Below are 16,321 nucleotides of genomic sequence, written 5' to 3' on the forward strand. Positions count from 1 at the left end.
TTGGAGGAAATAGATGATGGCTGTGGAGATTGAATGCTGAAATACATGACAGCACTGCTGATATGTTGATGATGTTTTTATTTCGTTTTTTTGTTTTTCATTTTTTATTGCAAATCAGAGAAGTATTTATCTTGCACGAAACAATTAAATATTGTAAATATTATTGTATGTTATTAAATAATATATTGCTATAAAAAAACAACGTAAATTCTGACGTGTTTACGCAGAGACTCAAACAAATTGGTGAATAATTTTTTTACCCAGTTCATTTACATTTACATTTATGCATTTGACAGATGCTTTTATCCAAAGCGACTTACAGTGCACTTATTACAGGGACAATCCCCCCGGAGCAACCTGGAGTTAAGTGTCTTGCTCAAGGGCACAATGGTGGTGGCTGTGGGGATCAAACCAGCGACCTTCTGATTACTAGTTATGTGCTTTAGTCCACTGCGCCACCACCAGTTAAATGAACTGTCCGAATGAACCGATTCACTAAATCTATGCCGATTTCTCAAGGTTTTGTCCATATGAAAGAGAAAGGGGACATTTCAGAAGAGTTAATTTGATTTTGTTAATTTATTACATCAGCTCTATCGGCTTTTAATCTGTGCGTGCTAACAACGTTACAAAAACAGCTAGGTAGCATCATGTCACGCTACACAATTACATGACTGAAAAATAAAATAGCTTGTTACTATTGAAAAACAATGCTGTTTTTAAAACTGCTGAGTAGGGACGGATTATGACTTGCAAAGCCCCTGGGGCCAAATATCTCCAAGGGCCCCCCTCCACCCAAAGGTTGTTGGGGGGGGGGGGGTGAATGAGGGTTCGATGTTAATGCCCAAAAGGGTTTTCAGGGGGGTCACCAAACTAGATCGAGCAGCCTTAAAGCCCAGGGCACCCCCGGGCAGTCAAGGGCCCCCTGGTAGTCGAGGGCCCCTGGTCACTGGCCCCATTGGCCAGGTCTGTAATACGTCCCTGCCGCTGAGCTACAGTCATGCTGGTTAATTCAACAATAGAGCCGTTCACCCGTGAGCGTCAATTTTAGGCGAATTCTCTTCTGGAATTTTGGACTACATGCTGAATAGCTCTATTCAGTCAGAAGTGGTGCTAGTTGTAGATAGTTACTGGTCAACACTAACATACATTACATTCATCTTTTTTATTTTTTCTCTAACTTATGGGCAATATGGGTTCTCTTTAGTAGGACACAGCTGTAGATCACATGAACTTGCTGTAGTAAAATGCAGTTAGAATAGAAAGCAGAATGGTGGATGGACTAGCTTGCAGTTAAATAACAGTATAAACATAGTGTGGAAAGTAGCATTTCATCCACTTATTCACAGGTAAATTAACTCCATGATGTGTTTAGACTGCACATCTCTAGAAATACTTACATTTGAAATACTCGACCCCCTTTCCATCTCATTTTCATTCGTATAAGATTAAATCCTCCGCACAAAACACTGTACCACTCATATGTGGTGCTGATGTCATCTGAACTCTCCTCCCGCCCACCTCCAAGTCTCAGGACCGAGCTAATCAAAGCATGGCAATACCCTTGAGAGGTCCGCAATAATATGGCTCTATTTTTGGGAAATGTTCTAGAGATCAAGCTTCCACAGGGTTGGTTGTATCAGAGAACTTAAACGAAGAGGAAGACCAGACAGGGAATTACACTGAGGTGAAGACAGAGGAGCAAACATGCACTTTTCAACCTAGTGTAGGAACTGAGGAAACCAGACAAAGCCCAACACAACATGCTGAAGGTAAGAGGCAAAACTTAATGTGTGTGTGTGTGTGTGTGTGTGTGTGTGTGTGTGTGTATATATATATATATATATATATATATATATATATATATATATATATATATATATATATATATATATATATTAGTATGATTATTAATATTAAAAATAAGTATTTCAAATACACTGAACGATCCGATTGCCACAGCTACAATTTTTGGTTAATTTAAATGTTTGAGATGACGAGTTTGGTTTGATAAACAAAAGTGTATTGTTTGATGATTCAGACATCCGATTTGTACCAATTTTACATTATTTTGATGGATTCAACAAAAAGCAACAAAGTGCTTGGCTGTTTATCTCACTAATCCTTTTATTATTATTTGATTTTTATGTTCTGAACTTGGCAAGGACATGCATTGAATACATTTGAACACATTGAGATTCACCTTGCGCATTTATGCGAGAGTTTTGTCCTTTGGTTTAAACAACACCAGAAATAAACTGTAGACTTTTTTTTTTACAAGTGCTTAAAGAAGATTTTATGAATTGTCCTTATTTGGAAACTTGACCTCAATCTCAATTAATTAATTTGTTTTGCTACTTGCTAGCAGACAGTTCTATCATTTCTTTCATTTCAATTTTTGATTAACTTTGAAGCAGCACCAAGAATAGCTACTGTTTAGACAACATCTTGTCTTGTCATGACTTTTGCAGCAGTACAATTTATGACATAGTCGAGTCATTTGTGGCATTACTGTCTGATATTCTTTGCACTTAGAATCAATAAGCCAGACAAGTGGTCCAATGAAATTGCCAATTATTTTAAGGGTTTGAAAATGTTGGCACTTCTCCTAGATTTACTAATCTTTTCAAATAAAACTTCATTACCATGGCAATATAACACTGTAAACCCTAAAGAACCCTTAAAAACAATGATTTAAATAACTTTACAGCTCAAATAATACACAAGTTTTAACACACAAATTAATGTAAGTGTTTTTATAAAACTATAAGCTTCACATTTCTGCCTTTTTAACCCTCCAAAACTTTACACTTCCATTTTTGTAAGAAAAGGAGGGGCAAGTCAAAATACATGTCACATGAACAACAAGTGTAATGGCCGATTTCGGTAAACATTTAAGTAACCTATACGAAACGGTTCTAACTTCAGACATGTGACATATTCCCTGTTATCGTTTGTTTGTGTACTTTTATTTTGAAATTCCTGTTAAGTTCCTGTTACCTAGTCTTGTGATATCCTGTTTTCCCTTCTTGTTCATTGTCTGGTTTTCATTGGTTCATTGTTTTATTACTTTGATTCAGTTCTAGTTTGTCATTGGTTTTAGTTATTTGTCTTGTTATCTTGTTTTAGAGTTCTGTTTGCTCATTGGCCTTTGTTACCCATGTCTTGAGTATTTAAACCCTCATGTTTGCTTTGTCTGTTGTCAAGTTTAGTCTAGCTACTGTACATGTAACCTTGTTGTGGTTTTGTTTTGCTCTAGTCTTAGTCAAGTCTAGATGTCATGTTTAGTTAGGTCCTTGGTTTCTTGTTTTTGTTTCATTCTCTTTTATAGTTTGGGATACTGGTTTCCATGTTTGAGAATAAACTGCACATGGGTTCATCTAAGCTTCATCTTTGTCTCTGCCTGTTTTGTCAACACCATTACAAGACATGACTAAATGAGTAAACTAGTCACTTAATTCATTAACTGCTCCGACTGATTCAGTCAGTTTATTTGGTGAAGCAAGGGCATAGGTTTAGTTTGAAAATTGGGAGGGACGTTTGGGGAAAGGATAATATTCCAAATGTTGGTTTTAAGAAAATGCGAGAAAATCAGTCTGGTAATATAGGCAAAATAATATTATAACCTCATATAACAAGTCTCAGTTCTTACAGCTAAAGGTCGACTACAGAGGATCGTGCGGGAGAGAGAGATTTTTTACGGACATGTCCGTCGTGTAAAGGGATCAATGGAAAGGAGGCGAGAACTGGCTTGATTAGCCTAATACTGGACCGGGTGTGTAGGATCACGACCTGGCCCCGCCCTCCGCCCTGCCACATGGGTCAAAATGAAATGTATCTTTTTCAAGGATATTTACCTCGAGGAAATAATATCCAAGGGACCTGTGGGCCTGGTTAGCTCAGCGAGTATTGACTACCACCCCTGGAGTCGTGAGTTTGAATTTAGGGCATGCTGAGTGGCTCCAGCCAGGTCTCCTAAGCAACCAAATTGGCCTGGTTGCTAGGGAAGGTAGAGTCACATGGGGTAACCTCCTCGTGGTCGCGATTATTGGTTCTCGATCTTAATAGGGTGCGTGGTAAGTTGTGCATGGATCGCGGAGAGTAGCATGAGCCTCCACATGCTGTGAGTCACCGCTGGTATCATGTACAACGAGTCACTTTATAAGATGCGTGGATTGACTGTCTCAGAGGTGAGTAACCACACCACCATAAGGACCTAGTAAGTAGTGGGTATTGGGCATTCCAAAATGGGGAGAAAAGGAGCACAAAAAAAAATATCCAAGGGACATTATTCTTGGCGAGAGCTTATTTAGCTTGACTAGGTAATCTGTTTCACAATACACATAGTGCAACCTTAACATCTGAAACAATGCTTTGTGTAGTCTTGAACAGAACTCACTCTGGGCATTTTATACTTTAAAAGAAAATCAATGTAGCCTGCTAGGTTCAATTGGACCGGCATGTTTTGATTGATGTTGACTGCAAACAGAGTTTAGGAAAATGGGGTAAAGAATTGATCAAAATAATTTAGTCAAACAGAGCAAAGCTCACAATAAGTATCCATATGAGCATATGCTTGTGTGTTAGAGTAGATAAGCACTCTGGTTTGAGAGAAGCGCTTCATAAAATCCTCAGATCATCAAATCGTTGAACATTTTCAAGAAAAGCACTTCAATTTTGCCTCTGAGGTTTTCTCTATTTCCTGTTTGTGGAATTGCAAAGGTGTCTTTTGCTGTTTTTATACTTTAGAAAACACACGCAGCCCTTAGGCCTACATTTCCTCACTTTGTGAATCTTTTCCCAGGAAAGAGCTCTGCTGAGTCGGAACACCAGACGGCTAGTGAGGAGGTGATCTATGACGATGTTCCATATGAAGATATGTCTCCAGTAGAAGGTCGACCGTAGAATTCATTTTTGTGTCTGCTTCAATTTTAGCACAATTCTAAAACACTTTGTCACAACTTTCATTGCATTTTATCCAAAATCCATTTAAATTAAGTTTACTTAATACTTTTGAGATGGGACTAACTAGTGTTAATGAAACTGGGCAAGGGATTTCCATTTCCCAGCATGCATTGCAAGGGACACAATAGGGAGAGTAAATGTTAAAATTAACTGAGGAAGCGGGAGACAGCGAATCCAACTCAAAGGTAAATTTATTAATAACAGAAAACGTGGTCGCTTGACTGCGTAACGCTAGAGCTTCACAGATGCACTCAAACACTCTGGCAGCGGCCAACACCCCCACTGCAAGGTCTGGCCCCTTTTCATTTCCCCTGTCTCTCACTGTGAACATAAAAACAGCAATTACCAGCAATTCATCTCAGGTGAAAACCCTTTCACTTCCTCTCTCCGCAGACGAACGCTCAACCATGCCTTCGCCTCCACACATTGATATGTCTAATTTGGTTGGGTTTGCCCAATTCAGCTAAGTTCTTTCTACACAAACTATTTGTGTTAAGAAAACTCATTTGAAACACATAAACCACTGTCTGCGATTTGAATCACCTTTAGCCTAAGAGCAATTTTTTTTTGAGTGTGTGTGTGATTTCATGTGAATCTCCCAGACTGTGTTAGATTGTTGCCAAACTATATGAAAACACAAATGATGGGGATTATGCAGTGACTGAAAATGTTCAAACAAATCAAAACTACACTACCGTAAGGTTTGGAAACACAATGACATTTTTGTTTGTGTAAGAAAATACGTTTATCCACATGGATGCTTTAAATGGATAAACAATATGATATATATATATATATATATATATATATATATATATAAAAAAAATATAAGTGTGTTCTAGATCCTCAAGTGTTGTTTTATCCCATGATTTCTGCTGCCCTTCCCAAAGATGTGATTGGCTTATTGGGCACTTCTCATTGATTTTCCAACCAAGTTTTTCTAACAACATCTCAACACCTCAAACTTCGATTCATCCATCCATAATGCTTATTTATAATAATTTATAACTCAATCTTTTAAATTCAAATGCAAGAGTGCTCCACTGCAGTAACTGAAAAAGGACACTTCATTGCATCTGAGGTGAAGAGAAGCATTCATTTCCTTTAAGAACAAACATATATTTGTTTTTCCAAGCTTTTTAACGCTAGAGTATCATATATTAAAGCTTCTTTGTCTAAATTACGGCTTTGCAGTATTCCAAACTACAGTACAAATGCTATGCAAACAAAACAACTAGCTAAATAAAGCTCTTTTATTATGAACATGCTTTCAGTTATTCATCTTTCAGTTATTTTAACTGTCCATCAAAACAAAGTCATGTGGTGTAGCCATTTTGCTATCATGTGACAAAAAAAAACTAAAACAGAATGGACCCATTTAGACCCTGAAAGGAATCAAAGTTCAATACATGTTAAGCTTAAGTGACAGCATTTGTGGCATAATGTTGAATTACCACATATCATTTCAAATCGCATCTAATTTTCTTAACCAAAAAATTTATAAAATAAAGTAAAAATCAAGGTTACAGTGAGGCACTTCAATAGAAGTCAATGGGGCCAATTTTTGGATAGTTTAAATGCAGAAATGTGAAGCTTCTAATTTTATAAAAGCACTTGCATTAATTCTTCTGTGAAAATGTATGTATTATTTGAGCTTTAAAGTTGTTTGCCATTTTTATAGTCGTTTTAGTGTTTTACGGTTTGTTGACATTACATCGTCATGGCAAGGGAGTTTTACAATTGCTATAACTTTACACAGAAATGGTTAGTAAGTGATTTTATCACACTAAAACAATGTTAACATGCATACTGGCTATACTTTTGAATAAGTGAGTATTTTAAGGTTATGTATTTGCCCAATTCACTTCCACTGTAAGTGCCTCACTGTAACCCAGAATGTTGTTTTTTAAAGAAAAGGAGGGACGAGTAAAAATGAATGTTTATGGTAATCAATATTATGCCACAAATGCTGCCACTTGAACGTGGACTATTCATTTGAAAAATCTATTTAAAAATAAACAATTTTATATTTCATTAAATATTAACATTTTTACATTTTTATGAAAAGGCAAATTTTTTTTTCTTTGGGTCATTTAGTGTAACCCTGAGACAACTTCTTGATATTCTTGCCTCCAAAAAAATCACAAGTTTATATACATATATATATATCTATATATGTGTGTGTGTGTGTGTGTGTGTGTCAAAAACAGTTTTCACCTCATAATGATCAATCGCAAAAGGTCTTTAAAAAGATTTAAGCCCTCCATGGTTCCAGGCTGATGGGTTGGTCCATGATTAGATGATTTATTTTGATCTGTGAAAGTTATGATTTTTACCACCAGAGGGCAGTGTTTACTAGCATTTGCAGAACCACTACTAAAACTGAGCTTTACTGATACACTTTTCCATTGCTCTAAATTGCTGCAAATTTGAATTCAGTGTGCACGGTGTTATCTGCACTTACACGTTCATGAGGTCACACTGGTATGGAAAACACTTTGCCCAGGCGGCCATCCCTCAGAAACCAATTTCCCATGGCCAGACTCACCTTTACCTCTTCTGAGTTATGCTCTGTAAGCTTCCTGCAGCCAGACGTCTCTCGATAAGCAAGAATTAGATTGCGTCTAATAGTGATTTTTGCTTAGTTTAACCAGTTATTCCTCTGGCTATTTTTGTGCATCTATTATAAGAAATTAATGTTTTTCTTTCCAAAGCATGCCAAATACCCTGTGGTAGGCTTGTTGTAAAAACAAAAGAAACAAAAAAAAAAACCCATCAAAACATGAAACAGTAATTGACTTCACACCAGATATATATACACACACACATACACACACACTGATGAGCCAAAACATTATGACCTTATTGCCTAATATGCAGTTGGTCCTCCTCGAGCCACCAAAACAGTGGCGACCCTCCGAAGCACAAACTCCACAAGACCCCTGAAGGTGTCCTGTGGTATCTGGCACCAAGACATTAGAAGCAATCCCCTATAAGCTGCGAGGTGGAGCCGTCATGGCTCGGACATGTTGGTCCAGGACATCCCACAGGCCAGGCTCTTTGAATCTGTTTTTATTTCTGTTTCTCTCTCTGTTTTGAACAAACCATATACCACTCAGATCACTTCCATACTGCTTCAGCTACCTTAATCTTTAATGTGTGAGGGTGAGTTATGGGGTCACTTGTATATTTAAAGTAAACAGCTCTCATCTGGTTCAAGCAAGGCATTTTCACATGCTCTCTACTACTGACCTGCTTTTGCAGAGATGGGCCATCCCCCTGCTTTAAAAAAAATATATAAACATATCACTGCCTTGATGTTCTCTCACATGATTTGGATCTTGTGGCTATTGAAACAAACCCTGTTGATCACACACCCAGCTTCAGCCCTCTATGCTGTTCTAGTGTCTCACAAATGGCAGGCAGATCCGGGCATGGCTGTTTATGCTTGAGGGCTGGAGATGGCTGACCTTTGTCCATATGGGTGTACCATGGCACTGGCTTTGCAGGGGCTCCAGATGGATTGCCCATGATCTTCTTGTTCCCTCTGGTTCATGCACAGGTCCATCAGCTGATGCGGGCAGCACATGTGGAACAAAAGTTGGCCTGGAGAAAACCAAAATCGCCGTCATGAGAACAGTCTCGTTTCTACATAAAAAGGACCACTCAGGTAATATAATAAAATATTTCATTTGACAATTTATCTTCTTTCAAGCACCCTTCCTCACCCCTTTTTCCTTTGACAGAAAAAGACCAATCTAGGAGGCAATTATATATTTCGAATGCTTTTTCTCAGAGGAACAGGGCGGTTCATTGAATTATGCCAGACCTCTTAAGAGATGGCAGACGATCTGCCATGGAGACAAGATGAAAAAACAGCTGATGGAGTCAGATGGCTCTCGGAGCTTTAGTAAATCTGCTTTTAAGAAGAGATTGGACTGCTTTGATATAAAAGGTGGCGAGACGATCTGATGATTGGCTGGGATTGGTCCCCATATTTTCCTTGTGCATGATAGGGCAAGATTACCATTTGGAAACAGAGACTGGCATGCTGCCTGTTAAAAACCACTCTCTAAATGTCCAAAAATTCCCAATTTCAACTGTTGATGACTTTGTTTGGGCAGCATTTAATGCTAGACATTTTGATTTGAAGGTTATCTTCTTATTTTGATACGACTGTGTGGCTTTGGGCCTCTGAAAATGCGCAAAATAGTATATCGGGAGGTTTTCATTTGTAGCTGTGTGGAGTGAAACATTGTTTGGATGTGTCTTGGCACAGCCTGTTCCGAACAGCAAAAGAGTTCTTTGCACTGTTTCTGTTTGAGCAACTCCTCAGAGTTGTAACAAGATAATAAGTACAGTTTATACACAGTATATGCTTCTTGCTTTTCAGGGATAAATAAGAAATCTGAACTTGTGTTTTTGTGTATCCTGACAGAAGACATCGAGGATGATACAGTGTTTATGGATGTGATGGTATCAGAGGCAAACCACCCAACTGGGACCGATGCCAGATGGACTTAGCAGCCAACAGATGTGTGTATATGTAGTTAATGGGAACGAATGTCTTTAAACTGATTGTGCACATAGCCCATGCCAAATTATACACATTTATGGGGGAAACAACATTTGAGTAATAGAGTTCCATCATAGATTATAAAGAATTATGGAGCATCCATGAATATTATCTCAATCAAAAACTATTGTAAACAGCATTTTTGTTTTTGTGTTTAATAATTATTATGCATGCAGCTTTTATGTATAGGGCCCCCAAATGTGATACTCAATAATTATTTGAGAAATCAATAAATCAGGTGAGAATACGATAAATAAATCCAGCATTCAATTTTCAACATGTGGATATTAAAAGAAAGAATCTGCAATTTGATAATCAAATATGAATCAATTAATAAAACCTGAGATAAACACATAGAAAACAAATAATTGAATTAAGTAATTGATAACATAAAAACAATGATAAAATTAATTAAAATTAAAAAATTGTCTTTCTTTTATTGATTATTATTTATAGGACAGTTATTTATAACCTCATTTTCATTGAGATACTACATGGTACAACAAAAAGGACCATTTCAAATGGACTAGTAAAGCCAAAACAGTCATTAAAAATGCCATCCCAGATGTTTATGACTTTATTTGTTCTGCTGAACACAAATTAAGATTTTTAGAAGAATATCTCCACTCTGTATGTCCATACAATGCAATATAACAGGTTCTAAAACTTTGAAGCTCCAAAAAGCACATAAGGGCAGCATAATAGAAAATAATATGACTTCAGTGGTTTAATCCATGTCTTCAGAAGTGATATGATAGGTGTGTGGCTGAGAAAAGGTACATTTTTAAGTCATTTTATTACTGTAAACCTCCACTTTCAAACAGCACTCTTCTCTCCTAAGAGGAGTTCCTCTTTTGTTTTTGGCAATTCACATTCTTCATGCACATCACCACCTACTTGGCAGGAGGAGAATTTATACTAAAATAACTTAAATATTGAACTGTTTCTCACTCACACCTATCATACTGCTTCTGAAGGTGTAGATTTAGCCACTGAAGACATATGGATTACTTTTATGCTGTTTTTTTGGGCTTAAAAGTTTTGGACACTGTTATCTTGCATTGAATGGACCTACATAGCTGAGATATTCTTCTAAAATTCTTTGTTTGTGTTCAGCAGAAAATACTAAATCATACACATCTGGGATGGCATGAGGGTGAGTAAAGGCCTGTTCACACCAAACCTGTTTTTTTCAGTACAAATGTTTGTTCTGAGTGAGCTTTTGTACGGCAAAAATGTATTTTGATGCCGCTATTCATACCGAGCCCAACAAATCGCCTCGACAACCCGAAGGTTGTTTTTTATTATGGAGAGTGTCCCGATTTGTAAATATTTTTTTTTTCCTTCGGACTGCGATGAAAACTGACTGACCAATGAGATAAGAGATTTTTGTCAGTCGCTGCAACTGCTCAATCCAATGTGTTGGTGGCGCTAATCAGCTGTTTTGGCAGCACGAGGGTGACCTACACAATATTAGGCAGGTGGTTTTAATGTTGTGGCTGATCGGTGTATTTATGCAACAGTGCTTTTTATTCATCTCACTCACATTACAGAAATATTATATACTCCTCAAAATGCATCAACACCATGGACAGAACATAATGAAACTGTTATGCTGAATTAAGTAAATAAATGCTTTAACATCATTCAATACATTCATCTCTGACAGCTGAAGATATGGGGAGGAGACTGGTATACATGTTCAGAACTGCAACAGCACCACCTACTGTACAGGGGAGAAATAGTTTTTCATTTAATGTTTTTATGGACTCTTTGTGAATAGACCTTCTGTCAGAGGTTCGTCTCGCAACAGCGTCACAGATTTGTTGTGAACAGGCCTTTAATGATGAGAACATTTTCGTTTTTAAAAATTCCTTTAAAATGGTGGCCAGTAACAGCATCTAAAATCTAAACTTTAGCCTAAAATCTTGATGTTATGCATCAACTACCCATATCATTGTAACAACTAGAAAAACTCACTTGTGTCCCACTAACTAGGTCTCTGTGGATAAGGTCTTTAATCTCTTCCACAGATTGTGCGACGCCATATTCTGGGTGCAATTGTGCAGTGAGATGAGTTACCTGGACTCTTTGAAACGGATTCTACAGGTAAGACAGAGGATCTCTGGGCCAAGAATAACTGTGCTAATAACTTTTAGTTTTCAAAACACTCTCCGTCCACACTAGCGTTAAAGTTGCTCGTCCACACTGAATGTATGAAAACGCTTGGGAAAATCCCCATTGCATGTACGGTCTTAAACGCCAATTCTGAGTAAACTTCCCTTCGCTTTTGAAGGAATGCAATGTGAAGGTTGTACAAAGTAACATTTATTTTTTAACAACGCTATCAAAGCGGGTATCAAGTACAACAACGCCGCTATAACACCTGCCGCTATCTTGATTGTTTTGGTTGGATAGATCACATGACTAAAAATGCATCATCGTTTTCCAAAGCGTCTGTTTTCACAGTCCACACTACAACACGAAAACGTCGTTTTTAAATTTATCCACTTTGGAGTGAATTTTCAAAAAGCTCTGATTTTACAAACAAAAACGCCATCTCAGTGTGGACGGAAGGCCAAAAACGGAGCAAAAAGATGCGTTTTCAAACGAAAACGTATTAGTACGTTCTAGGCCTAGAACTCAGTCCTTCGATACTTCAAAAGCATTTCGTGCTCTCTCAGATAGATTCAAATGAGTAGTTAGAAGTCAAATTGAATTGCCACCTTTAAATGGTCTGCACTTATATAGCGCCTTTTTAACCTTAACGGTATTCAAAGCGCTTTACACTGTGACTCATTCACCCATTTACACACACATTCATACACCAAAAACGCCTAGGTGCTAGCCTGCCATTGGGAGCAACTTGGGGTTCAGTGTTTTGCCCAAGGACACTTCGGCACGTTGAGTCGTGTGGGCCAGGATTCGAATCACCAACCTTGCGATTAGTGGCCAACCCGCTCTTACCAACTGAGCCACAGCCAGACTTGAAATGGTTAAATAGATGTCATGATTGAAAGGTAAGAGCATGCGAAAGGCTTACAGAAAATGTCGACATACCTCAAATCTGAAAGCCCAGCTTTTTCAGAGCTACAAAACAAAAACATCACTTTAAATTGTCTTTAATACTGAATTTGCATTCACATCCCTTTAAACAGAAGCATGCAGGTTTGTTGGGTTTCATAGTCTGGAGTTTTGTTAATCATAATTCTGATCTCAGCAAGTGTTGAAGAGAAAAGCATTTATTATCACACTCCTTTGAAGGGAGAGGCACAGTCTGAAATTGAATCACAGATCATTGACAGCTTTACGCTCTATGAAATCTAGTCATTCAGAATCAATTTCGCTCATCTAGCACTGTTGTGAAATCAAAGCTCTGTAAATCGGCAAGTGTGTGCAGATTTTTCTTTAGCGGAAATCGGAATACGTTGACTGAATTTTAAAACACTGCCCCTAGAGGATAAAGCGGTAAGTGTTTTAGAGCATACAAACTAATTTTAGACCAATTTCAAAATTACCGTTTCTCTCAAAGGTTTTAGAGAAGGTAGTTTTTAGTCAATTACAATCTTTTTTAGAGAAGAATTCTATGTTTGAAACCTTTCAATCTGGATTTAGGGAAAAACACAGCACAGAATCTGCTCTTTTAAAGGTTCATAATGATATTCTATTAAGTGCTGATTCAGGATCCTCAACAATTTTGGTGTTATTGGATCTTAGTGCAGCATTTGATACAGTGGATCATAACATCTTGGTCTAGGGGTCGTTTTACCTGTGGTGTACCGCAGGGGTCCATTCTTGCTCCTCTTTTGTTTTTGTTATATATGCTCCCATTGGGTTCTATTTTCAATAAACATGGTGTTTCTTTTCACTGTTATGCCGACGACACGCAGATTTATTTGCCATTCAACAAGAATGCTTTAAATCTGCTTTTGGACTGTCTAAATGACGTGAAAAGCTGGATGGCTTTAAATTATCTGAAACTAAACGATAATAAGAAGTTTCTCTAAGTTACAATCTTGGTCCCTTGGCTATGTACAATAAGCCACTTGTGAAGAACTTAGGCATACTATTTGATAAAGACCTCAAATTCGATAAGCAAATAAATAATGTAGTTAAATCTTGCTTTTTTAATCTTAGACTTCTATCCAAGGTAAAGAGCTTTCTCTCTTTTAATGACCTTGAGAAAGTGATTCATGCTTTTATTTTTTCACGACTCGATTATTTTAACACTCTCTACACAGGAGTTAGCCAGACAGTGTTGGCGCGTTTGCAGACAGTCCAAAATGCGGCCGCTAGGCTACTGACAGGTACAAAAAAGCGTGAGCACATTACTCCAATTTTGTACTCTCTTCAATGGTTGCCGATCTGTTTCCGTATAGAATATAAACTTTTAATGTTTGTTTTTAAATCCTTAAATGGTCTGGCACCCATATACTTTGATTCTTTAGTGAAACGTTATACAGCAAATAGATCCCTACGGTCCTCTGAGCAGTCTCTCTTAACGATCCCTAGATCCAGACTTAAACATAGGGGATCGTGCTTTCTCGATCGCTGCCCGAAACTTTGGAATCTGTTACCCGTTCACATTAGATTGGCTCAGACTATTTCCAGTTTTAAATCATTATTAAAAACCCACCTTTTAACTCAGGCTTTTAATTCCTCTGAGCGTTGAGGCTAAATCCTCTATTGTTGTTCTATGTTGTTTCTTTTTTTTTTTTTTTTGTGATGTCTATGTATTTACTCTCTATTTGTTATCGCTGGAAAGCACATTGGTGCAGCTGTAGTTGCAATAAATTGTGCTATATAAATACAATAAAGAAAAGAAAGAAACAAGTGTGATATCATTTATATCCAGGAAAGGTCGCCAGAAGCCAAGATAATTGTTTACATCTGTACAGGGTGTAAAACTGTGAAGAGAAATACTTATTTTACTTAATCTACCAACCAAAACCCAAACCTAATCGTTAGTAGACACAAAATGCAATGTTATGGATAAAAATTTAACCTCCTTATAATGCTCGTGATTGTTTATACAAACATGATTGCCTCCTCGATTTGAATGAGGATTGAACTCTAGTCTCCCATGCAACTGAGGGAAATTAGCTGTTGTGGAGCCGTTGCAAATGTGTCTGATGGGAGATTGGGTATGTCAGTGAATCGGCATACTGTTGCAGATCCAAGGGTACCAGAACTTTCGGAAACAGCATGCTGACTTCTCGTGTGATCATGTTGGTTTAGTAGTGTTTTTGTGGCCAGGCGTACCTTTAGAAAAAGAAATAGTCCCATTATCTCATTCTTTGTCTTATTTTCTCTTTGTCGATAATTCATTAGCAGTGGATGCTATAGGGTAGGGATGAAAGCAGGCATGAAAAATCTATTGTGTCCACAGTCTAACTAGCTTTTAAAGATTAGCTCTTGTAGTTTCTTTATGGCTGATAACCAACTTGTTTAGCAATTTAAGAAATTCAAGGCTAAACAAACATTTAGCTAAGAATAACTTAAATTTGAGACTTGTTATATGCCAGACAGGCTGGTTTCAGAGGGAGTATTTAACATTAACAAGTGAATAAATTACATTTAATACGTTTTTTTCTGGGACTAATAAATTTCGCTTTTAGAGAGAGACATTTCATGAGAATTCATATCGCTGTGGGAGTTTGACAAATGCATAAATCAGAATCTTTATATCAGAATATTTGTAAACCTGTATTATACTTTTTAATTCAGAGGAATTTGTCTTTCATCCTATAGCTTGAAGAAGAGGGCGGTAAATACATTTAAAACAAAGTTCACTGGATAAGACAAGAAACCTTGAAAGAGCCCTATAAAGGGAGGTGCATGTGGATAAGTATGCATACATCTCCATGTGTCAAAGACATGCATTATTTCAAAGATGTATTCATACATGCAAAATTGGACATATCAAATCTTGTATTTAAATGAATGAAATGGTAATGCACTGAGACACCATTTTTTTCACCTCCCTGTTAAAATTAATTCAACATATTTGTAATCTCACTCCCTTGTCCAGGTGAAGCAAGAAAGAGCTGTAAATGAATTTATTCTCCATGCGTCTGTTTTACTTTTAAGGTGGAAGCATGTATAAGAAATTTAATCTCCATTTTGCATGACTCTTTAGGAATACCTGTGACCTTTGATGGAGGCGGAGCCTCGGATCCTCAGCATCAGGAAAATACGACCTATTTTCTTCCATCTGCGGGAAATCATGCAGTGCCACTCCATGTTTCAGATTGCGCTGGCATCTCGGGTGGCCGAATGGGACGCAAGTGAAAAGATTGGGGACCTCTTTGTAGCTTCAGTGAGTAAGAAAATACTCTAAAGTACTAGAGAAACTTGAGTCATAAAGCATAGTTTTGAAATCATTATTTAAACCTTAAATCCAGGGGAATTTCACCAAACACTCTTACTGTACATATTCAGGTCTTCAGAGACCTGGAACGTATATCTATCACAAATGGATCTACAAAATGCAGAGATAGTGTAACATTTTCAAGAGAGTTTGAAAATAATAAAATAATATATATTTGAATGTATATTTAAATGTTTTGAAAACAACTTTGAATTTCAATAGTACACTCAAATGACAAAAGTCAAATCATACTGTTCATGTGTTACACTTGCTATAGTTTACTTCCACGTTGTTTCTTCATCAAATTGCAATGTCAAATGTAAATCAAGTCAATCAATGAAACAACAGCACCAGTTTGAGTAAGAAATAGCATGTATATTATGTTTGTGTGCACGCATATGGAGTACTGA

General features: G+C 37.3%; 1 pseudogene; it reads left to right on the forward strand.

The window, feature by feature from the left end:
• Nucleotides 1-4,786: 4,786 nt before the first annotated feature.
• The window catches only part of LOC127625754 (rho guanine nucleotide exchange factor 10-like protein), a 150,398-nt pseudogene continuing 138,863 nt past the window's right edge, over nt 4,787-16,321 (forward strand).

The sequence above is a fragment of the Xyrauchen texanus genome, chromosome 32 (genome assembly GCF_025860055.1).
Source record: "Xyrauchen texanus isolate HMW12.3.18 chromosome 32, RBS_HiC_50CHRs, whole genome shotgun sequence".
NCBI classification, from domain to species: Eukaryota; Metazoa; Chordata; class Actinopteri; order Cypriniformes; family Catostomidae; genus Xyrauchen; species Xyrauchen texanus.